Source organism: Medicago sativa, chromosome 8 (assembly GCF_051527215.1).
Source record: "Medicago sativa cultivar Bolivia chromosome 8, Bolivia_mono, whole genome shotgun sequence".
NCBI lineage: Eukaryota > Viridiplantae > Streptophyta > Magnoliopsida > Fabales > Fabaceae > Medicago > Medicago sativa.
The window spans coordinates 30183477-30207553 of NC_140756.1; the positions used below are offsets into that span (position 1 = coordinate 30183477).

The following is a 24077-nucleotide window of genomic DNA, read 5'->3' on the forward strand; positions in this document are numbered from 1 at the left end:
ACAACTTGCAGCTGAAATGTATTCTGCTTCTGCTGTAGTTGTTTGTCTTTTGCTAGCCCAGGATATAAGATTATCACCAAGAAATTGACAATTGCCACTGGTTGACTTTCTTCAATCCTGTCACCAGCATAATCAGCATCACAGAATCCAATTAGCTTATAATCTATGGATTTCCTATAAAGGAGTCCAAGATTAGTTGTTCCTTTCAAATACCTGAAGATTCTCTTGACAGCAGTCATATGAGATTCTCTAGGATCTTATTGGAATCTTGCACACAAGCATACACAGAATAAAATATCTGGCCTAGATGCAGTGAGGTATAACAAATTACCAATCATACTTTTGTACAGCTTCTGATCTACTTTAGCTCCTTCATCTTCTTTGCTTAAGGTGCACGTAGGATGCATTGAAGTGTTCATCACTTTACAATCTTCAAGCTTGAACTTCTTCAGAAGCTCCTTTGTATACTTTGATTGATGAACATAAACTCCATCTTTACATTGATTGATTTGAATGCCAAGGAAGAACTTCAGCTCTCCCATCATGCTCATTTCAAATTCATCCTGCATTAACTTAGAGAATTCCTTGCAAAGAGATGCATTAGTAGAACCAAATATTATATCATCAACATATATTTGCACAATAAGAATATCTTTCCCAAGGGTCCTTCTGAAGAGTGTTGTGTCAACCTGACCTCTTTTAAAATCATTTTTGATTAAGAAATTACTTAGTCTATCATACCAAGCTCTAGGAGCTTGTTTCAAGCCACATAGTGATTTCTTCAGTTTAAAAACATGATCCGGATACTTAATATCCTCAAAACCAGGAGGTTGCTTGACATACACTTCTTCTTCTATGACACCATTAAGAAATGCACTCTTGACATCCATTTGATATAATATTATGCCATGATTAACTGCATAGGACAGAAGTAACCTGATTGCTTCTAATCTTGCAACTGGAGCAAATGTTTCAGTATAATCAATGCCTTCTTGTTGACTATAACCTTGTGCAACAAGTCTTGCTTTGTTTCTTCTTACTTCTCCTTGCTCATTCAAATTGTTTCTGAATACCCATTTTGTTCCAATAATGTTCTTGTGCTGAGGTTTGGGTACCAGATCCCACACATCATTTCTTTGAAATTGATTTAACTCTTCTTGCATAGGCAAGATACATCCATCATCTGAAAGTGCTTCATCCACTGTTGTAGGTTCAATAATTGATATGAGTCCAATCATTGAATCTTCCTATCTGAAGTATGATCTTGTTCTTCTTGGACTATCTTTGTTTCCAATGATTAGCTCCTCAGGATGTGAAGACTTGTGCTTGAATGTGTTTCTGGGAGGATCTGCTTGATGTGAGCCATCTTGTGCTTCATCAGAAGCAACTTCATCTTGAGCTTCTAATGTGGGTTCAGCTTCTGGACTGTCTTCAGATTCAGCTATCTGATCAGGTTCTGGAGTACTTTCAGGAACCTGTATCTCTGCAAAACTTTCACCTTGCTTTGAAGTTTTATCTTCAAGCTCTTTGTCATTAAATTTAACGTGCATAGATTCTTCAACACAAAGTGTTTCTGAATTATACACTCTGTATGCCTTTGACCTTTCAAAGTAATATAAGAAGATTCCTCTTTGGGCCTTGGCATCAAATTTCTTTAGGTAGAGATTGTTATTCAGAATGTAACAAGTACATCCAAATTGATGAACGTAAAAGATATTGGGTTTTCTTCCTTTAAAGAGTTCATATGCTGTTTTCTCCAAAATAGGTATGATATAGATCCTGTTCTGGATATAACATGCTGTATTCACTGCTGCTGCCCAAAAATGTTTTGCTAAATTGTTTTCATGAATCATGGTTCTGGCCATTTCTTGTAAATTCTATTCTTTCTCTCTACAACCCCATTTTGTTGTAAAGTTCTAGGAGAAGAGAATTCATGGACAATTCCATGTTTTTCACAAAAAGCTTCAAATGGTTCGTTTTCAAACTCTCCACCATGATCACTTCTGACTTTCAAAATCTTTGATTCTTTTTCAGATTGTATTTGAGTGCAGAAACTACTGAATACATCACAAGCAACATCTTTACTCTTTAGGAATTTTATCCAAGTGCATCTGCTGTAATCATCAAGAATAACTAATCCATATTTACTTCCATATAAGGATGCAGTACTGACTGGTCCAAATAAATCAATATGAAGTAATTCCAAGGGTCTGGAGGTTGAAACAATGTCTTTAGACTTAAAAGATGATTTCACAATTTTCCCTCTCTGGCATGCACCACAAAGTGCATTTGAATGATAGTCAATGTCTGGAAGGCCTTTGACAAGTTGTAACTTACTAAGCTTAGAGATTAATCTCCAATTAGCATGTCCCAACCTTCTGTGCCACATCCATTTCTTATCATTCACTGACAGAAGGCAAATCACCTTCTGGTCAGCCAGTTCAGAAAAATTGATTTTGTAGACATTTTCTACCCCCTTTCCCTTGAACACAATGAATTTGTCTTCCTTGTTGATTAGAGTACATTTGGCTTTCTCAAATAACACATCATAACCATTGTCACAAAATTGACTAATGCTCAAAAGGTTATGTTCAAGACCATTTACCAACCATACATTATTAATTGAGGTAGAGGAATTACCAATAGTTTCTGTACCTATGATCTTGCCAGACTGGTTGCCTCCAAATTTCACATTTCCTCCCTCTTTCATTGTTAGGCTGAGGAACATGGATTTCTCTCCTGTCATGTGTCTTGAGCAACCGCTGTCTAGGTACCATGATTTTTGTTTCTCCTTTGCTCTTAGACATACCTGCATCATTGACATTTTTAGATTTAGGTACCCATTGTCTTATGGGTCTTCTCAGGTTAGTAGTAGAAGTTTTACTCTTCACTTCTTGTACCTTGTGCTGTGAGTTGGGTTGCTTCTGATTAACCATCACCTTAGGTTTAACAACCTTTGGTTTTGGTACTTCAGAAGCAGTAACTGTCTTCTTCTGAAACTTAGACTTCAGAACCTCAGATTTTGGTTTTACGAGACTCTGAGGAACATGTTCTGATCTCTTTAGAATCCTGATCTTTGAAGTCTTAAAATCAGAGTTGATCACAGCCTTTGGCTTAGAGTTCTTTGGCTATGAAGTAATCTTGACCTTAGAGCTAGAAGCTTCAGGTTCTGATTGAACAACAGTTTCCAACTCAGCACCTTCAGGTACAAAGAAGGTTTTCAATCCTTCCTTGATGCATTCACAACATGCTTTGAGACTGATTTCATTAGGTTTCCCTCCTGAAAAACCAATCCATCTGCCGCTGTTTCTGTAAATGTTGTAAATCATTGAAGCCACTCTGCTTCTGCCAATGCCAGACATGATAAAATCTTCAAGAGCGATTTCACGGTTGCTTAAAGGTTTTTCATTACACTTATCTTGTAGCTTCTGACATAAGAACCTGAGCTTGTCTTCATAAGTTTTACAAATGAAGTCACCTAAGTCCTTCTTCAGAAGCTTTCAGATCCAATAGAGTTGATTTTGCTGTTTTACTAAATCAGCATATTTTTTCTTTTAAATCCTTCAACTCATTGGCTCTTACTTTAAAATGTGTAAGAAGTTCTTTAAGTGACTCAACAAGTTCATCTCTGGGAATTTTAGAATATACCTCGTTTTCATCTTCAAAGTCTGATTCTGATCCAGCTTCTGAAGTTGCTGTAGCTACTAACCCAACAGCTATCTTTACACCTTCATCAACTTCCTCTTTATCAGACCCAGATTCACTTCCTAAATCATCCCAGGTTGCCATTAAACTCTGCTTAATCTGCTTCTTGAATTTGCTTGGTTTGAATGTTGACTTCTTTGACTTGTCCTTTGACTTTTCCTTCTGAAGATCAGAGCAATTAGCAATGAAATGTCCAGGCTTCTTACAGTTGAAGCATCCCTTCTGATCTTCTCTCTTTGAGCTTCTGGAGTTACTCCTTCTTGTTAGAAACTTTCTGTTCTTCTTGGCCAGATACTGCAGTCTGTTGGAGAGCATAGCCATCTCAGCAGCATCTTCTTCAGAGTCTGAACCAGATGGTTCTTCTTCTTCAGATTCAACTACTTTGAGAGCTTTTGATGACTTGCCTTTGGATGGAAGAGCTATTGATTTACTCTTCTTAGTGGACTCATGTTCATTAAGACTTAACTCATGAACTTTGAGAGAACTAACAACATCTTCGACACTTAAAGTGTTTTAATCTTTAGCTTCCTCAATGGCAGTCACCTTTGGTCTCCATCTAGCAGGCAAACTTCTGAGTATCTTGCTCACATGGTCAGAAGAAACATAACTCTTCTTTAGAATTTGTAGTCCAGAGACTAAGGTTTGAAACCTTGAGTACATCTCCTCAATAGTTTCATCATCCTTCATCTTGAATAACTCATACTGATGTACAAGCATAAAAACTTTTGCTTCTTTGACCTTCTTGCTGCCTTCATAGTTTGAACAGAGAGAAGCAAACATAGCTTTAGCAGTGGACTTGTCACTCATCTTCATGTACTCTGCTTTAGGAATAGAAGTGACAAGTGCTCCTCTGATAATATGATGCTTCTTGTAGAGTTTCTTCAACTCAGGAGTATGTTTCTTTCTATCAACAGCAGCTCCTTCTTCATCAAGAACCAAATCACCAACACCTTCTTCAAGTATGTCCCATAGTTCTTCATCTAAACTCATGACATAACTGTAGAAGTTGGTTTTCCACCAAGAAAATTCTTCAGGATCTCCATTGAACTTAGGAATCTTTCCTACGCTGGATTTCTTACTGTCACTATAATCAAATGCGACAGTGTGATGACTAGTATGACCAGATCCACTAGGAGTAGAAATTTCACCAGACATGTTTTTCTCAGATCTTTTACTGTTACACTGTTAAGTGTTGAGATAACAGACCAAGGCTCTAGATACCAATTGAAGGTGAGAAAAACACAAGAAGGGGGGTTGAATTGTGTTAGACGTTTCTTCGTTTTCTCTAAAAACTCAGAACACTTAAGTTTAGAAGCTTGAAGAACTGCTTCTGAAAGGAGTGGTCAGGAGTGTATGCAGCGGAATAAAACAGAGAGAAAGGAAAGAAGAAAGACACAAAGCAATTATACTGGTTCCTTCCACAATCCGGAAGTAGTCCAGTCCCCCTTGCTCGTCCAAGGAGATTTCACTAGAATGTAATATCTGATTACAATTGCTCAAGCACACAGCAAGAGACTTCCTTTGCTCAAGCACACTTCGCAAGAGTCTTCCTATGCTCAAGAACACAATCAAGAGACTTCTATGATCAAGCACAACTGCAAGAGACTTCCTAAACAAACAAAGGTTACAAAGAAAAATTGTTTGAAGTTGAACACTTGATATACAATCAGAGGTGCTCACAATACAATCAGATACAGACTCTAAGACTTAAGAATTTCTAAGATAAGAACTTTGAGAAACAGAAATTCTAAGTGAATGCAGAACAATTTCAGCAGAGGTTTGACACTTGTAAAAATGTTGAGAGTCTTTCGTTCAACATTACCAAATCTCTAAGTCTTCACTTTTTTATATAGAGGTGTGAAAGAGACGTTGTGAAATTTGCAGCACATCAAAAGAGTCGTTGTTGAAGCTTGATCTTTCACCAATGATCTTTTGCCTGATTTGGTTGTTGTCCTATGAAGAACCAATTTGAAATCCATTCCTATTGTGTTGGAACATCTTTGCAGGCATAGTTGTTATTCTGGAGCTGTTTTCTTGTCTTGTAGCGTGGACACAAAACAGAGTAGTGGAGAAGGTGGTTTTTTTACAGTTTGTACAAAGTACAATGTCAACGTTTTTTGAAGATAAGCTTCCAAAGCCTTCAAATCTTCACCAAAATGACCGTTGCAAAGTTCCACTAGTCTTCTGCATTGTTTTCGAATCCAATAGACAGCTTTTGAAGTGTTGATCCTTGAATCTTCAGCTTGTGGTGATAATCAGCTTCTGATGAGTTTCAGCTTCTGATGAGGTCGCTTCTGGACTATCCGCTTCTGGCGAACTTCAGCTTCTGATGACTTTCAGCTTCTGATGACTTTCAGCTTATGATGATTTTCAGCTTCTGATGACGTCATCATTCTTCAAGAGCACTTTTGTCTTCAGATGCACTCTTCAGATGCTTCTCTTCAGATGCTTTCAAGCTTCCTTTTCTTGATTCCTTAGCTCTCTTTTTGTTCTTCAGAATCTTTATATGATGTAAATTTTTAACTATGGTCCTGTACACTTGAACAAATATTAGCTAGTCCAATTTACAATTTTTAATACCTTGTTATCATCAAAACTCTTTAAGGTTCATTGTTAAACACATTTTGTTCCAACATACAACACCTCTACTCAGTCTACGTGAACAATTTCATTCACTTACAATGTTAGCTAGGATGAAGACTTAGAGATAAAGGTTCTGCTCAGCTGGCTTGACATAGGTATGTAAATTTCCAAACACTTTCTTGTTCCAAACTTTCAACTTATCTTTAAGGAGCTTTAGCTTTTTGGATAGAATATACATGGGACAACCAACTAGCTTCCCAGCAGGATGATATAAAGTCTTTAAAATCATTGTGAAGGGCCCAAATATATTTTTGAGAAATTTGAAGCTAGAAACAAAATTGACATACGAGGTTGTAAAGGTCAAAAGCAAAGGATAGTGATCAGATTTTCAACGCAAATTGATTTTAAATAAATCAGCTATGCACGCCAAAAGAGCCACCAAAACGAGGACCATGTTCATTTTGAACGTCCATAGTTTCTAAATCCCCTGATTTCTCATCTCATGTCTGCAACAAGTCCCATTTTGGAGGATTCAACTCACAAGCATGAACAAGAAATATCTGAAACTCGTTCTAATCAAAAAAAGCGGTTTATGTTCTCCAAAAAAGCAAAAGTTATTTGCTTAGTGGCCACTTTGTGTGCTTTTACTATATCTGGACTGTGAGTGAGTTCTACATATAAACTACCTTTCTTTTTATATACCAATATCAAGTATGAATGTATTGTTTCTTCATTTTTTTTCCTTTCATGTTTTTACATTGTTACGCAATAATAGTGTTGAAATATCAAAATCATGTATATATAACAAAATTTCGGCTCAATTTAATTATGTTAAGAATGACCAAGGACACCGAAAAATAGAAAACTACACTTTTAGCTATTTATTTTAGGGTTAAATAGTTTTTTGTCCCTAATTTTTTTTCAAATATTAAGTTTTAGTCCCTATAAAAATTGTTGTCAATTTTTGGTCCCTAAAAAATTTTCCGTCACAACTTTTTGTCCCTGCATTTAAGTAAAATCATCTATATCCTTCGAAATTTTGTATTATTTTTTGTGGTCATGTTTAGTACGTTATAGAAATCTCTCTTGTAAAAATTTAATTTTTTTTATCAAGTGATTTGAATTTTTAAGTTTTTAGCGCTTAAAAATTCACATTTAGTTCATTTTTTTTTTGAAAGGCACATTTAGTTCATATCTTGTTAAAAAATTCAATTTTTTTTGCCGAAGAGATTAAGGGTGTACGTGGGTTGGTTTTGGTTGAGTTTGACCAAATTCAATACCCGAACCATACATGGTACTCTGGTTTGGGTGAGGTAAAATAACCACCCGTTATACTATTGAGCCGGTTTGGACAAACGCACTAATTTTCGATTTGGGTTGGCTAGGGTAATGGGTTATATTAAATGACTAAATGATGACTCCTCATATCTTTTTTATAAAAAATAACCAACTTTTTCATTTCGTAAAAAAAATTGTGTAACTTATTTTCCCTGTATTTTAACGTAGAATAATAATAATAAATGATAATATCAAATAATAAATTTCATAATAAAAATACTTGCAACAAACTAAAGTTGCATGACATAAAATTGTATTAGCTTAAAAAGAACCAAAACGTGCAACATCCGAATTTGCAAATGTAGCATGTTTTGATTTTCAATATAGAATGCTTTAAGTCAATTTTGAAAATTATACTTGATTTATGACCAAAATATTTTGTATTATCCTTCTTCGCAATGAAATAAAAGTAAAAATGTTGCCATTATTGGGTAAGTGAGTTTATTGGGTTTGGGTTTGGTTTTATCCGAAACCCTTTATTTTTACGGGTTTTTCATTTTTAAAATCATACTCATCCAATTAGCCAACCCAACCCACTCTTTTGGTTTTTTTGTGGATTTGATCGGGTTTTCCGGGTGTGTGTAAACTCTTGCCTTCCTTCTTCACAGCCTTCCTGTATTTATAGGGATAGAGAGACTTGATATCCACTTCATAAAACAGCTGTCATGCTTTAATTCAAATTTGATTTGCGCTCCAAAATGAAGCTTGGAGAGAAAGTATGAAATTTTGCACTTGCAGAACGTTCTGTAGAATGTTCTCTGCATTCAGTTGTACTTGGCAGAAACTTCACACGCTTTTGCTTAGCTGTAGTGAGCTGTTGAGAGTTGATAATTGCTTCCAGCAAGTTGATTAGACCTGGTGTGACCACGATGATGTCATCTTGATGATGTCACATGCTTTACATCCAAGGTTTTCACTTTTCCAAAGATTCCTTCTTTTCCTTCCTTAATGGATCGAAATTGTTCTTTGGGCTTTTGGCAGATTTTGTTCTCTTATGGCCCATGTGCAGTTAATATATCCTTTTTGCCATATAAAGCCTTTTTAATCATATAGATTCTTGGTGAGACAAAGAGAATGACATTTATTCTTTAGCTTAATTATGCAAGTCTTGACTTTTAGCTCAAAAGCTCATATTTGTCCCTTGCATTGTTTGTTGCCTTGATGAAGATATCTTGTTATCATTGTGAGGTCAGAATGTTCTCATAAACGTTCTCATGAAACAATCTCACAAAAGGTATTAGTAGATAACAATTAAAATAAATGTGTTTGTTATAATTAAGACATAGGATGAAGATTTTGTTCTCACTAAGGGACTCTTTGGAGACGTTCCTGAATACCACTTCACTCCTTCGCGACAGAAAAAAAATTCTTCATTACTTTCTTCTTCACCCATATATAACTTTTCCAATGACGGTCTATCTCATCCAATCAAATAGGCTTGTTGTGATGGATTTTCATAGCAATCATGCATGCACAAGGTAGGCCATACGATGTCCTTTGAACACAACCGCAAGTTTTCTTGTCCATGCACAAGGTTTTCCTACCACGCTTGATGACAGTCAGTCATTCACTATTTTTAGAGTCTTTTTAATTAAGTTTTTAATCTATTATTATTATTTTAGTATTTAATTTAGAGTCATTTTGAATAAATTGTCGTTCTTGATTTATTGAGTCAAGTAGTATATTTTACTATTTGTTGGACATATTAATGAGTAACAACTAGTACTGAACCATTTGTCTAGCCTAGCAAATAATGAAGGTATGAGAAGAAATATCTTATATGCATAATTGAATGAAAATTTGGGCTTTTGACCAAAAGCAAAGTTGTTTGACCCGAGAGAAGAATTGAAGGCAATGAATGATATAAAAGTCACAACACAGAGGAGGATATTGATTCACGTTTTGGGCACAAAGTGGATCACGTTTTGGAACCAAGAAGGGATACGGTCACGAAGCAAGGAGAAGTGGCAGCTGGTTCTAACGCATGCACAGAGGGCCATAGCATATCAAATTGAAGAAATTCTCATGATTAAAACCTTGTAATTTCTTTTATTAATATTGCTTGATCCTTTTATTATGAATTGCTAAGTTTTCCTGTGATTAGGTCAAGAGATGATTCTGTACTAGCTCATGTGATGTAAACTGAAACTCTTACGTTTATGAATTTCAATCTAGTTTATTCAGCATATTTTGTTCTTAAAGCTTTTATGATTCTGACCCAATATAATTGATCTAAGAGAGTATATGACTACTGACACTAGCGTGTATCTCGGAAATATTTATGCTGTTCTTTCTAACGGACAATCTAGGGATAGAGCGTTGTTAGATAGTGACAATTGAATTAACGCACTAAATAGCCTTTGATGATTATAGGTTCACCTAAGGAATTAGGGAATTATGATTAGATGAGAGGACTTAGGATCAAGGGATTGAACTAAGTTAAATTGTTAATTCGTCGTTGACTTTGTTACATTCGTAGGCTTAAGAAACAAGTTACTAATGGGTTACGTATAGATGAATCAATTGACCTAGTCATCTCTTTTAAACATTCCAAAAACCAATTTTATTTCTTTCGTTTTTAAATTACAATTGCACTTAAAACCAACTTGCCTAAGGCAACCCCCTTATTTAATCACATCTTAATATTAATGATTTTGTTAAGTAGAGATTAAAAACAGTCCCTGTGGATACGAATTAAATTATTACTTCGATATAAATTAGTACACTTGCTAATTTTCTATCAACGCTGTTCTTCCAAAAAAAAAGATTGTTCATGGCGTGTCTAGACATATTACCACCCAACCCAGAGTAGAAAGTGAGATCTTTGTATCCATGTTCAAAGACAATAACACTCATACGAAATGATAATTGTATTTTCCCTAACTGGATTACCAACATCTCATTTATTTTTTCCCAACAAGTATCCAAATCACCCACACTAGTGGTCAAATATGTCTTCACTCTACCATGATGATGCAGGCGGGTTTTATTAGTAATTTAGTAGTATTTATTATTTAGCCAAATCTTAGTAATTTTCTAGAACTTTCTATTATTATTTCGTTTTATTTTATTTTGGCACACGAGTTTGTTATTTCTTTCACTATATAAGCAGAACTTATGTAGCCTAAGAGGCACACTTTTTCATTCATTAATAATATTCGAGATTTTCTCTCAATTTCTGGTGGATTCCGGAACCCTTATTTTGATAGGTTTGTCACTTGCAACCCTATTTTCACAAGTTTGTCGCTTGCAAACTTGTTCTTTTCTATCTAGGTTTAGCGCTTGCTAACCCTACGCTTCCGTACTACGTCAGTTGATATCAGAGTAGGTTTCTCCTGTTATTTTCCTAACGGATCAGCCATGGGAGATCAACTAATGACGAGGGAAGAGTTTGCCGGCTTAACCGCGACTCTTACCACGGACATCAAAGCTCTGTTACATCAGATGGCGGCGTGGACAGCTATGGTTTACAACAACGCCAACAACAACAACAGAAACAATCCGAACAGAGGAGGAGAACCAATTCCGGTTATTAGGGTTTGTAATAACATCCCTACTATTGTTACATACCGAAGAAAATCAAAAAATACCTATGAATCTGATTTGGAATACTATGAGCGTAGATATTACACAAAATTGAAGGATGATTACTACAAAATTGAAATCTCAGATTCGATATATCGTTGTCCGTTTTGTTACAACAAAGATTACTCGTTGTCTGACCTTTTGAGACATGCTTCCAGAATATCAGGTAACTCATGTAAGCCGAATAAAGATATTGCTAGACATACTGTTTTGATAACGTATATTCTAAGAATTTTTACACAATTGAAAGAGGAGATCGACGTTGCTCAGACGACCAAAGCATTTCCGACGTCTATGAAACCGGTCGAAGAACATTCAGTCACCGAGCCCGTTGTTAGTATTGTGGAGACTGATGAGCACATGGTTTCACTTTGTGATGGAAAAAATAGGAATGATGTACAACCGAAAGAAGAACCAGAAGAAAAAGAAACCGAAGAGCCTGAAGTAATTGAGGAACAATTTGAAGAAATCAAAGAGGAAGAACCTGTCAAAAAGGAACAAATAGCGGAGAAGTATAAATTTGTTTATGATGCTGTCTTGAATGAAGAGGTTACGAATGATGAGGTCTATCATGAAACAGTGGTACCCTTAGTTCCAAACAACATGCCAACGACAGTAAAAGAAAACAAATCTGAAACTGAATTTCAAGAACAAAATATTGATAGAGTTGAGTCTACTGACATAGATCAAACAATGTTCAATGAAGGTAATAAATTTGAAGCACAACTTTGTCAGGAAACTCGGTGTTTAACAGAATCACCTCTGAGGCTACCACCGCAAAATTTCTCTACTGCAGTTCAACCGTCTCCGGCACAGTCAAAATTACCGGATCAATCATCGAAGCTACTGGGTCTGCTCATTACTCATTCACCACCATCACCGATCTATGCTCTACCTCCGACGTTGTCTCCGCCGCTGAAACAACCTGATAGAAGTGTTGCTGCTGTAAATTTGGAAGTCAATTTCAATTCCGCCGTGGAAGCTGATTCGAATTTCATTGTTCTGCTGAAGCTTGTATACTCTGAGGTTCCCTCCGACAGCACTTCCAACCATTATTAATGTCTCTTACAAGCACCACCACCAACTTCTGTTCAATCCTACGGTATGAAATGGAAACTTAGACTTTGTTTTAATCAATTAAGAATCATAAAAAGAAATAAAGTGATGGGGGGTATTTGTTCAAGAAAGAGAAATCAACAAGTGATAGAAGATGATATACACAGAGGAGTATCTAGAAGATATTGTAGAAGTGGCAGTACAAAATGGTTAGGAGCAAGAACTTTTAAGGCTAAACATTCTGCAGGTGGATTTTTATCTTTCTTATTTTTTTCTAGATATTTTGTTTCATTTAAGTTCTTGCTGAGACTATTACCGTCAAGTGTGTATCTGTTCTCTTCAATTTCGTCACAAACGTCCTCGATGACCATCGAGTTCCAAACGATTGAGACATAACTTGGACAAGTTTCTTACTGGCCATGGGTGCCTTGGAACATTGAATTTAACAATCCCTATGGAATTAATTCCTCCTCTCAGACTAAGAATGATTCTGAATCTTCATTTGATAGATTATCCCAATTCGGCACAACATGCGATTATCACAAATTCGATATGCGACACCAACCATATTGGTATAATGAAAACTATGACAATGATGATTTCATGACTCCTGATTTTGAAGGATCAGATTTCTTTGGATGTCAAAGTGAAGATAACTCACTGCCGCTCGCACCACCATGGCTACAACGCTCAGTTTACCTAGGACCGCTTTACCCAGCACCCTCATCCAAGGTACAACTCAGTGATAAATTCCGTAGATCATTCCAAAGGTTGTATAAACAGCAGCAGAGCAAAAACTTGGTGATAAACGTTTTGGAAAGGCTTGCAAAAGGGTGGAGACCGAGAGGACGTAGTTTAGAAATTTCTTGTGAAAGTTCATCAAAGATTCTGAAAGAATTTAAGGTTGGAAGTTGCTATATCATGTGTTCAATAGAGATAGTGAAGGACGGGAGGTGATACGTTCAGGTTCTTAAGTTGTGGTACCTAGTGCCTTTAGAAGATATTACAAAATTGGCTACGCATGTTGACAATGAATTCAGAAGATACACTGATGAATATATTGTTTGCTGCAAAGAAAAGGGTTTTGATGGGATGGTAGAATTTCCTTTGAGCTGACCGAGAAGTGCAAACATCCAAAAACTTAAGAGTGTTGATACTACTAATATAACAGAGGGTGATTTAGTTGCTTCTAAAGGTGAAAATAATGCTGCTGAAAACTCAATGATTGCGGAAAGTACTTTGTTAATGAAGTTTTGTGCCATTTCACCAGATTACACACGTACTGGCTGTCATGATATTGAAGTGGATCTTCCATTTTAGTTAACCACTGAACAGCGTAACATAATTACCTTCCCTAGGAGTACATTTCTTACTAACTGGATGATTCAAAATGAGAAAATACACCATGTGGTTGTTACATTTGTTGAATCCAAAAACATGGAAGATGCAAAAAAATCTGATCAGAAGATGAAAGCAAGCGGACTAAGACCTTCCACTGGTACTTATAACAACTTGATAAAATGTTATGGTATTGTAGGTAAGTCCGGTGAATCAATAAAGTTGTTGATCCTTGCTTCCAACTGGGAGTCTCCTTGTTTATTCAACATTTGGCTACTAATAAAAATGACTGTGTTCACTCTTTACTTTGAGCAATGGGATCCAGGAGGTTATTTGAATATGTTTACACCAGCTAGGTCCTACCGGTTGAAGCAATGAGATCCAGGAGGGTGTTCTCTTGTTCATTGGAGGAGTTAACATGCATGAGAAGCTCTTTATCCAAAATTAGAACTCGGGGTCGAGTTCTTCAGAGGTGGAGGAGACTGATGCAGGAGGGTTTTATTAGTAATTTAGTAGTATTTATTATTTAGCCAAATCTTTGTAATTTTCTAGAACTTTATATTATTATTTCGTTTTATTTTATTTTGGCCCACAAGTTTGTTATTTCTTTCACTATATAAGCAGAACTTATGTAGCCTAAGAGGCACACTTTTTCATTCATTAATAGTATTCGAGATTTTCTCTCAATTTCTGGTGGATTCCGGAACCCTTATTTTGATAGGTTTGTTGCTTGCAACCCTATTTTCACAAGTTTGTCGCTTGCAAACTTGTTCTTTTCTATCTAGGTTTAGCGCTTGCTAACCCTACGCTTCCGTACTGCGTCACATGAGCCCCTTCAACTCTGTTGGTGGTCTTGCACCCAAGATGCAACACAAGGTTTGTTCATGCCTTCACTATTTTTTCCTTAACAGTGTCCAAAATGGTACTTTAAACATAGTCAAGGAACTTTGGAAAATATTTATAAGCATCTCGGAATTGCATTACATTACTTGCATATGGCTCTTAAGTAGGAGATTCAACCACTTTTTCCCATGCACTAACTATGGCATCAACTATCTCACTAGGCTTCACCTCGTTGACAAGCTTCTCTTTCCCATCCACTATGACAACCTTTGGTTTCACACTACAATCGATGATGCATTTTGCTCTAACATTTTTCCTAAAATGGAAATAAAAAAGTATTGCACTACTTTCAGGGAGAACAGTTGCTACGACATTCATCAAAGTCGTGTCCCTATTAGTCACTGCCACCTTTGGCATATCACTCTTTGGTTTACAAAGTTTAAGCAACATTTGTAAAGGCCAAATAAAGTTATCCTCTCTCTCCTCCATGATAAATGCAAAACCAACAGAATATGTCATATCGGTTGAGGTGACTCAAACTATCTCAAACAATGTCATTCTGTACACGTTGGTTTTGTATGTGGAATCCATTATCACAACAGTCGGGAAATTCTTAAACAACTTAACTGATTGTGGATGAGTCCAAATTATGTCTTGAATAGTATCACGGTCACATTTTTCTCTTATGAAATAAACATATTTATTCTCTTCCAACTTTGAGATTAGATACTGCATCTCCTTCAAGTTTCATTTTTTAGACTTTTTGAATTTATGACATTCATTGTAGACTTGCTTTATATTTGTCACGGACTCTTTTCTTTTTCCCTTCAAATTTGTCAAAATATTTTTTGGTTTTATTGAACTCTTCATCAAGTCACGTACAATCTCCTTGTCGTCCTCTATTAATCTTCCCGCAAGAAGGAACCCTGCTAAATATGGAAACATCTCATGGTTGTGAACACCATTAAGAATAGCAAACTTCCAAGTGCTTTCTTCCTTAGCAACATATCCACGCACCTTGAACAAACACCCACATTTTCTTGATCCAGTAGCTACATGCTTCAATTTTTTCTTCGGTACTTTGTGCTCACCACTCCTTTCACAAACCAACTCCAACATTGGATTCCTTATTGCATAAGATACTTTTATGATAATTGTAAATCCAGCGCTATTTGCTTGTCGACGTACTCAACTGAGTAATTCATCTTTATCTTTACATGTCTCTCGGCTTGAAAAGAAATGAGATGTGTCCACTTCTTTGTCATTAAGATTGGTCACACCGGAATTGATGCTTAAAGCCTCAACTTTAATGGGAGTTTCAACTTTCAATGCAGCTTCAACCTTGGGCGGTTTGATCTCGACGAAATAATCGACAAAACTAGATTTTCGATCAACTGGATCATCACCCACATTCTCAACCATAGTTATAAATAAACGACATATAATTGCAAAAATATTTAATTAACATTTATCTAATAGAAAGTAAAAACATAAATAAAACAAAAAAAAATTAGGCAGTGAGCAACGCCTTCAAATTTTTTTGAAAAAATTCTAAGTCCCAAACGGTAGTTACCTGCAGCTGGATCATCATCTGCAGCGGTAGTTAACTACCACTGAGTTGCATGTCTGAAGAAAAAAGTGACGGATAAATGAATCTACAAAAACGAGTTTAAATATGTAATACATGTTTCTTGACGTCAAATGTGTGTAGAAATTTTCTATCAATCCTTCTACAATGATTTTGAACCAAGATTTGGGAAAAAAATTGAAATTGGGGATTTTTTTGGAGGTATATACCTCCATATATGGTGAGGGTGATGTAAGGTGATGAATGAATAGGAGCTAGGGCTGTATTGGTTTTGGGGGGAAATCGCAACAGTAGTTAACTATTGCTGGGCTCATCGGTAGTTAACTGCTGCCGGTTGCTCAGTGGTAGTTAACTACCATTAGGGTCATTTAGGTCAATTCCATGTGTTTTTAGGAAGGTTTGGTCGTGTGAAAAACAAAGTTCTTTATTCTTGCTTTCTGGTCAACAACTTTCCTTTTGGTCAAAGCCCAATTTTTGATTTAATTATGCATATATCATATTTCTATTCATACCTCCATTACTTGTTAGGCTAGACAAGTGGTACAATACTAGTTGTTTCTCATTCTCTTTAACCTTAAGAATATGTCACACTATTTGATCGATAATAGTAATAATACACTACTTGATTCAATAAATCAAAAACGACAATTTATTCAAAATGACTCTAAATTAAACACTATACTAATAATAATGGACTAAAAAATTAATTAAAAACACTCTAAAAAATAGTGTATGAAAGACTGTCATCACCTAGAATACATGCTTTCAATATCTTCATCTTCCTTAATTCTATAAAGCTCATACTCGTTAGCCTTAGCCTATTTTACTTGTTAGTTTCCCTCATTGGTAGAACACAGTGACTTAAATATGGCTTTAATCCAATATCTTGGCATATTCTGAATGAGGCAGAGTTTTGTTTTATCTTGGTTTTTCGGGTGTCAAGCATTGATTAAGCTTGGACCTTTTTAACCTTTGATATCTCCATTTTTTCTTGGGAAGGGCAAAATGAGGAAAAAACCCTTGAGAATCGAGGCTCGGGAGTTGTTTTCGTCATGGGAAGGTGTTAGGCACCCATAACGACTATAGTATCCTATAGGAACCGTCTTTACTTTCTACACCTAACGCTTTACTTTTATATGCTATTTATTGAAAACATCGTTTACACCTAATGAAATGGTGAACCAATGAAATGGTGACACCTGGATTGGACTAAGAAAGGCTCGGCTTCGCTGAGTTCTTGGACTTGAGGGCCTTTGTGCAATTTCTAAAAAATAAAGGACTGATCTGCAATTTGATTAAAGGCCTAAACTGCAATTTAAAAGAACTCAGAGGACTAAAATGCAAAAAGACTAAAAAGAAAAAATAAAATGAAAGGAAGGACTAAATTGAAAATAATAATAAAATTTGGTTTAAAATTGGTAAATTGAAAATAACGTAAAGTGAAACAATTAAAAAAACACAAAAAGGACTAAAATGAACCAACTACAAAATGAGGTACTTTAAAGTAACCTCTCTGCCCAAAATTTTATGTGAAATGACCAAAATGCCCCTAGGGACTAAATTGACTCGAAATGACTCAAATGCAATTTTTGAAATGAATTTCATCATAGAATTAAAGCAAGGATTTATACAAACCAAATGAAAAGACTCAGAGACAATTTTCAGGGACTAAAATGAGTTTGGATGCAGGAAATGACTAAAATGCCCTTTTTCATGAATTTTTGCAAATAACATTGAAATAAAGTGCAGTTAATCAAAGATATTTCCAAATGACTTGGAATGCAAGAAAAACCTTTTGGATGGCTTGAAATGCAAGAAAACCACAGACAAAATCACAATTAAACATTTTCAAGTAACAACAGTAAATTTCAGATAAAGTAGAGTAAAATATCAGAGTAAAACAACAATCAATTACAATCTCTCAAAAGTCAAAGACCCATCTCAGAGAAGAGGAAAATCATTTTGAGCAAGTATTTTTAGGTCCAAAATTAGGGTATGACAAGTATCCACAAGAATCTTTCAAACTCTGTGATGCTTCCTATACGTCTTCCTTTAAGCATCAGTCAAACTCTTCTTGTTTACCACCATTCCTTTTGTATCAACAACAAATGTAACACCATCTTCAATGATGTCCCATAATTCATCATCAACACCAACGATGTAATTGTACATCTTGCTCTTTCACCATGAAACTAAGTAGCATCTCCACCGAAGGATGTAGGTTTTATGGAAATTTTGTGCTTTTCAGAAGTGGAAGTGTTGTAATCATAGTGAATAATAGTAATGTTGTTTCTACCAGAACCAATGGGTCCACTACCACTCTCATCAATAGACATGATTTCTCTCTGGATCTTTAACTGTGTTTGAGAACACAATGTGCACTGATGCCAACTGATTGTGAGAAAAACGCAAGATGGAGGGTTGAATTGTGTCGGCCTTTTAAAACTTTCTTTCAATATGTTTTTCTATGCGTTTCATAGATTATGAGTGTTAATCAGAGTCATAGTGCAACGAATAAAAACAAACACATAGAAGAGAGAAAGAGACCCACAAAGCAATTATACAAATTCCCTCCAGTCCCTTTGCATTTCCAAGGGATTTTCACTATAATCACATCTAATTACATATGCCCAAGAACATAACCAAAAGATTCCAATGCTATATCACAACCTAAAGAGACTTCAAAGTGTTTGCAAATAAAATATTTGTTCTTACACTTGATATACAATCAAAGGTTTAAACAATTACAAACAGAACATACTCTCTGAACATAAAACTTATAGGATATGAACTTAGTAAGAAATTCTTAAGTGTTTTATGTGCTTTTGAATTTGACAGAGTAATGGAACAATTAAAATAGAAAAGTATTGTTATTGTTCTTGAAGTCTTCAGATCCTTATATAGGCAAAGATTTGGGAGACGTTGAAGAGGTTCTAGCGTATTAAGAGTCGTTTAGAAGTTTCAAATCAAGGAAGTTGGGATATTGTCTGATATGGGTAATGTCATTGAATAGAAATTTGAAATTCATTTGCTGCAACTGGAATTATCCTTTCATTCTCTTTTCAACACGTGGTCTGAAAATGGCAAACTGTACTATCAGGTTTTGATAGAGACAACTATAGAAGAAGACAAATCTGACATGGCTTTTGGGTCCCTCATAATCTGGTTGCCTTCAGATTCTGATGTAGATCTTCAGCTTTTAAATGAATTCCTTTCTTCTAATCTTAAGGTGTTAACTTCTAGTAGACCTTTGTTCAAATCTCCTACCAAGTCTTCTAGCTTCACTTGTGCTTCTGATTGCTCTTGTACATGTTCACACCTTGTTAAATTTTAATCTATGGTCATGCATACTTGAATATATATTAGCATATCCAATTGTTCTTTAATACTTTGTTATCATCAAAACTTCAGAGGAATTGTACAAAACCGATTTTGTACCAACAACCAGTTCTTTGCCTCATCCTTTTTTCCTAAGAGTTTCTCATCGTATTTTGTGACCTTTATCCCTAAGGCGGACTCTCCCTTTCATTTAGGTGATTTTCTCCCTATCCCGTTGTTACGTTCCCTGTTATGGAGAATATTGTTTTAGCTAACCAATCTGCCTTTATTAAAGGGAGACAACTTGTCGATGGGGTGATTGCGATTAATGAGATTATTGATCTAGCTAGGAAATGCTGTAAAGAGTGCCTTATTTTTAAGGTGGATTTTGAAAAGTCCTATGACTCGGTGAGCTTGAGTTTTTTGGGTTACATGATGAGAAGTTTTGGTTTTGGGTTGTGGTGGCGTGAGTGGATTTGGGCTTGTGTCTTCACTAGAAGCCTTTCGGTGCTGGTTAACGGATTCCCCACCCAAGAGATCAACATTGATAAAGGCCTCAAGTTGGGGGACCCGCTGGCCCCCCTTTTTGTTTCTATTGGTGGTTGAGGGTCTCAATGCTTCCATTTGAAAGGCTGAGCAATTGGGGGGATTAGTGGGGTTTAGTGTAGGCAACTCAGGTTTGTCAATCTCCCACTTGTAGTACGTTGTTGGTACCATTCTCATACGTGAAGCATCTATAAGTACTTGTGGACTATGAAGACGATTCCCCACTATTTTGAGTTTGCCTAGCTCCTCCAAGTTAACTTTGCGAAGAGTTGTCTTATGGGGATCAACAAGAATAATTCCTTTATGAGGAGGGCATAGAGATTTCCTCATTGTTGGATGGGTGCTCTTCCTTTCAAGTAGCTTGTTCTAGCAATGGGAGACAATCCTTGTTCTCTTAAAACTTGGCAGCCTCTAGTTAAGCTTATTTTTTCTAGGCTGGCAAGCTGGAGGAATAGATTTTTCAATCTCTAGAGTAGATTTGTGCTTGCTAATTCTGTTATGAATTCAATTCATATCTCTTTCCTCTCTTTAATGAAAATATCATCGACAGTCTGGAAACAGATTGTGCACCTTAAAAGGAGGTTTTTATGTGGATGGTTTAAGGGTGGTTGTAAAATCTATTGAATTTACTAGTCGAAGGCCTGTACGCCTAAAAGTAATGGTGGTTTAGGTGTCTGAGACCTTCACCTAGTAAATTTGTCCATCTTCGATAAGTGGAGGTGGAGGATCTTGATGGAGGGGACTGGGAAATGGCGGATTATATGGTCGGCTAGGTACGGATGTGCGGTGACCTTTTGCTACATTGGGCTTAGAGGCGGATCCCTGAAGCCGGTATCGACCTGGTGGAAAGGGGTTTCCCTATTAGGCTCTACTCCATATTCCACTTCCGATTGGCAATAAGATCTCTTTTTGGAGTGATATTTGGATTGGTCATGCACCTCTTGGTATGTGATTCCTAAGATTGTTTCTCGTTTTTTATCAGCGGGCTGATTATATAGGGTTGATGGGTGAGTGGAGGGGAGGTGTTTGGGAGTGGGATCTACAGTGGCGTAGACCATTTTTAATTTGGAGCAGGAATTGGTGATGGAGCTCTTGGCGATTCTTCAGAGGGTTATTCGTTCGGAGAAGGATGACTCCTGTTCTTAGAAATATTCTTCAGATGGGAGGTATTATGTCTGCTTAGCTTATTTGGCCCTCTCAGGTGTTGAGGCAGGCTCTGAAACTAAGGATGCTCATGTGATTAGCTTTATAAACCATGTTCGACAAGGTCAGGCGTTGTCCAAGGACAAGGTTTTTACTTGGCAGTTGATCTTAGATAGGGTTCCAACACGACTTCATGCGAGCTTTGCAGGGGGGGATCAGTTTATCATCTTTTTGTCACTTTGGGATTGCCTTGAAAGTCTAGTATTTAGTTTTTAGGTGGTTAGGGTTGGAGAGGGTGTTGTCGAGCAATTTAAGGTAGTTGCCTGTAGTCTGTGTCTTTAGGGAGACATAGTAGGGTGTGGCTAGGTTTTACTTTGGTCTGGCATGGAATTATGTGGTCTCTCTGGAAAGCCTGAAATGACCTTATTTCCCTTGTTTTGACTGTGGAGGTTAAGCACATAGTTGACACAATCCAATTCTAGTCTTAGAAGTGGTTCTTAGGTAAACACATGTCCCACCCCTTCTCACTTTTTGATTGGAAGGTGGAGTCAATTCCTTGTTGGTACCAGTAGAGTTCGACTGTAGGGGGCAGAGATGGATCTAATATGGGCTTTTGGGTGGATCCTTGATTTCTGGTCTCTTTTTGAGTGTTTTGCCCTTCTCGCCCTGTTCTCTGATAGTAGTTGTGAGGCGGTCTTTTGTGGTTCTTTGTGTTCTTTTTGTGGTGTTCTCCCGAGTTTTTTCAGGAGCCTGGTGGGTTGGCCTTCCTGTGCTTGTTACTGGGGTTCTTCTGTTGTACTCTTGTTTCGATGTTCGCCGTTTTTTATTTTATATTTATCTTGCCATTCAAATAAAAAAACAACATCTGTCAAAAGAAAAAGTTACAACAACAATAAATTTTAATTTTTCCCTCATATCTTTCGGGACATATAAGCTGAATGAACATATTTATTTTATCATTTTACTTTTTTGGTCCACATTGTATTTGTATTTTACATATTAAAAAACTCTAGGGCCGATCCATCATGTTTAAAGGCATAAACCAATTTTTTAATAAAACCTTTTAACTAAATATCACAACTCATAAAAATAGTAACCAAGTTCATGGTTTAAATTAGGGGCGAGAAGGATATGAGACTCTCATCTTGACTAACTTAGCAATATGGACATCTATAATTAATCAATCATATATATATATATATATATATATATATATATATATATATATATATATATATATATAATGTTAACTAGTGTCCTTGAAAGTCAAAAAAGCAAGTTTTAAGTTAGAAACATTTTTTACACTTTTAAAAAATTGATTACAAAAGTTCCAATGCAATATTACTATTTTTATTCCACTAACCAGTGCCCTGGGGCACCGGTTAGCATTTCTCTTTTTATATTTTTATTTATATTTATATTGCATTTTTTAAGCATTTCTTTATCCATAATGTTGAAGTTTAAAACACTAGTCTAGACTGGTTAGATTTGTGCTTTTAATGCTCTCTACTTAAAACAGGGCAGAGACAAATATAGAACCAAGGAAAAAAATCCTTAACGATATAAAAGAAGGGAACAAAAACACGAAGTGGAAGGATAGAGTACCTTATGCTTATTGGAAGGGGAACCCTTATGTTGCGCCAACTAGGCAAAATCTTCTACAATGCAATGTTACATTAGAAAATGATTGGAACACACTCCTATACATACAAGTATTTTCTTCCCATCAATTATAGATGCATTTGTTCTACTAAATTAAACCATGGGGAGACATTCAACAATATTCAACTAAATTATAGATGCATTTGTTCGTCGTATTTGAATATGTGACTTGGTGAATTGTGCATTGGTGAAATTTGGAGAACGTTGTGATTATGTGGATTGGTGTATATGTGCATTGGTGGATTTTGTTGATAGAAGAGTCTAGAACATTGCATGTCTTGCCTATTTGTGCTTATACACTTGGTGAATCAATTAATGATAATTATTTTGATAATAATGATGAGGTGAGATTTGTATATGTATATACGTATATGATGTGGTGATTTCTTTGATAATGATGATTGCTTGCTTATACCTTTGAAATGATGAATTGTACTTGTTGAGTTAAGTATGCTAGATGAGGAATGAGGTGAGTAATCCTTTCATTGATTTGATGTTGATAAATGATGAGCTTATGTCGATTACTTGAATAGAGATTGAATATGCTTGCTATGCTATGTTAGAATTGTGATAGCCTGATGTGTATGGAATGGGGGATAATAATCATATGATGTTAGCATTCTAGGAGGGATGGATATGTATATATGCTATGCATGAATCCTTGAATGCCTATGTTTGTTTATTTTGATTATGATTGATATAAAACTTACCCCCAGTGGTTTTGACCGCCTACCTGTTTGTATGGATGGGTAGACGTTGGGCAGGATTAGTTGGCTTTCGGTGAGTTGCTTGATGCTTTGCTTGGATAGCGGGAGCTAATCTCCGTTGTCGGTTGTTGAGTCTTAGTTTTAGGCTCTGATTAGGGTGTCAATTGTCTTTGGATTTATGTATTGTTTATGTTGAGGAGTTTTATCCATTTTCGGATTTCGGAGATTTCAGTTATGATTTGATGTTGTGTTATGACATGTAAATTTTGGTGATGTATGATTTATTTCAGCTGCGACTGTTGAGAATTTTATATGCATGTCTGTTGGATTATGTTGAGACGTAGCGTCTATTTCTTGAATATTTGTTATATTCGCGTGTTTTATCGCTTTAATAGAAATAGGGCGTTACAAGTTGGTATCAGAGCCGTGGTTAGTCTTGTCCGGACTAGCATTCGTTGAATTTCCTGTTAGTATGCGAATGGTATTGAGTTACCTTCGATACTTGTGGTGTTGTTCCGTTCTTTTAGGTGGGTTTGAGCGTAGTGGGGGAGTAGCAGGTTGCTTCTAGTGTGTTAGTCTGGCAAAGGAAGGTATCTTTGGTTGCGGAGGCTCAGTTTGTTGTGGTTTGTGTTAAGGTTCCTGTTAATTTTGAGTTGGATCTTGTG

The 24077-nt window shown here is 36.1% G+C and overlaps 1 pseudogene; it reads right to left on the minus strand.

Annotated features, from left to right (window-relative positions):
- Positions 1–14607: 14607 nt before the first annotated feature.
- On the minus strand, positions 14608–15567 carry LOC146898283 (putative protein FAR1-RELATED SEQUENCE 10; annotated as a pseudogene).
- Between the last annotated feature and the right edge of the window lie 8510 nt (positions 15568–24077).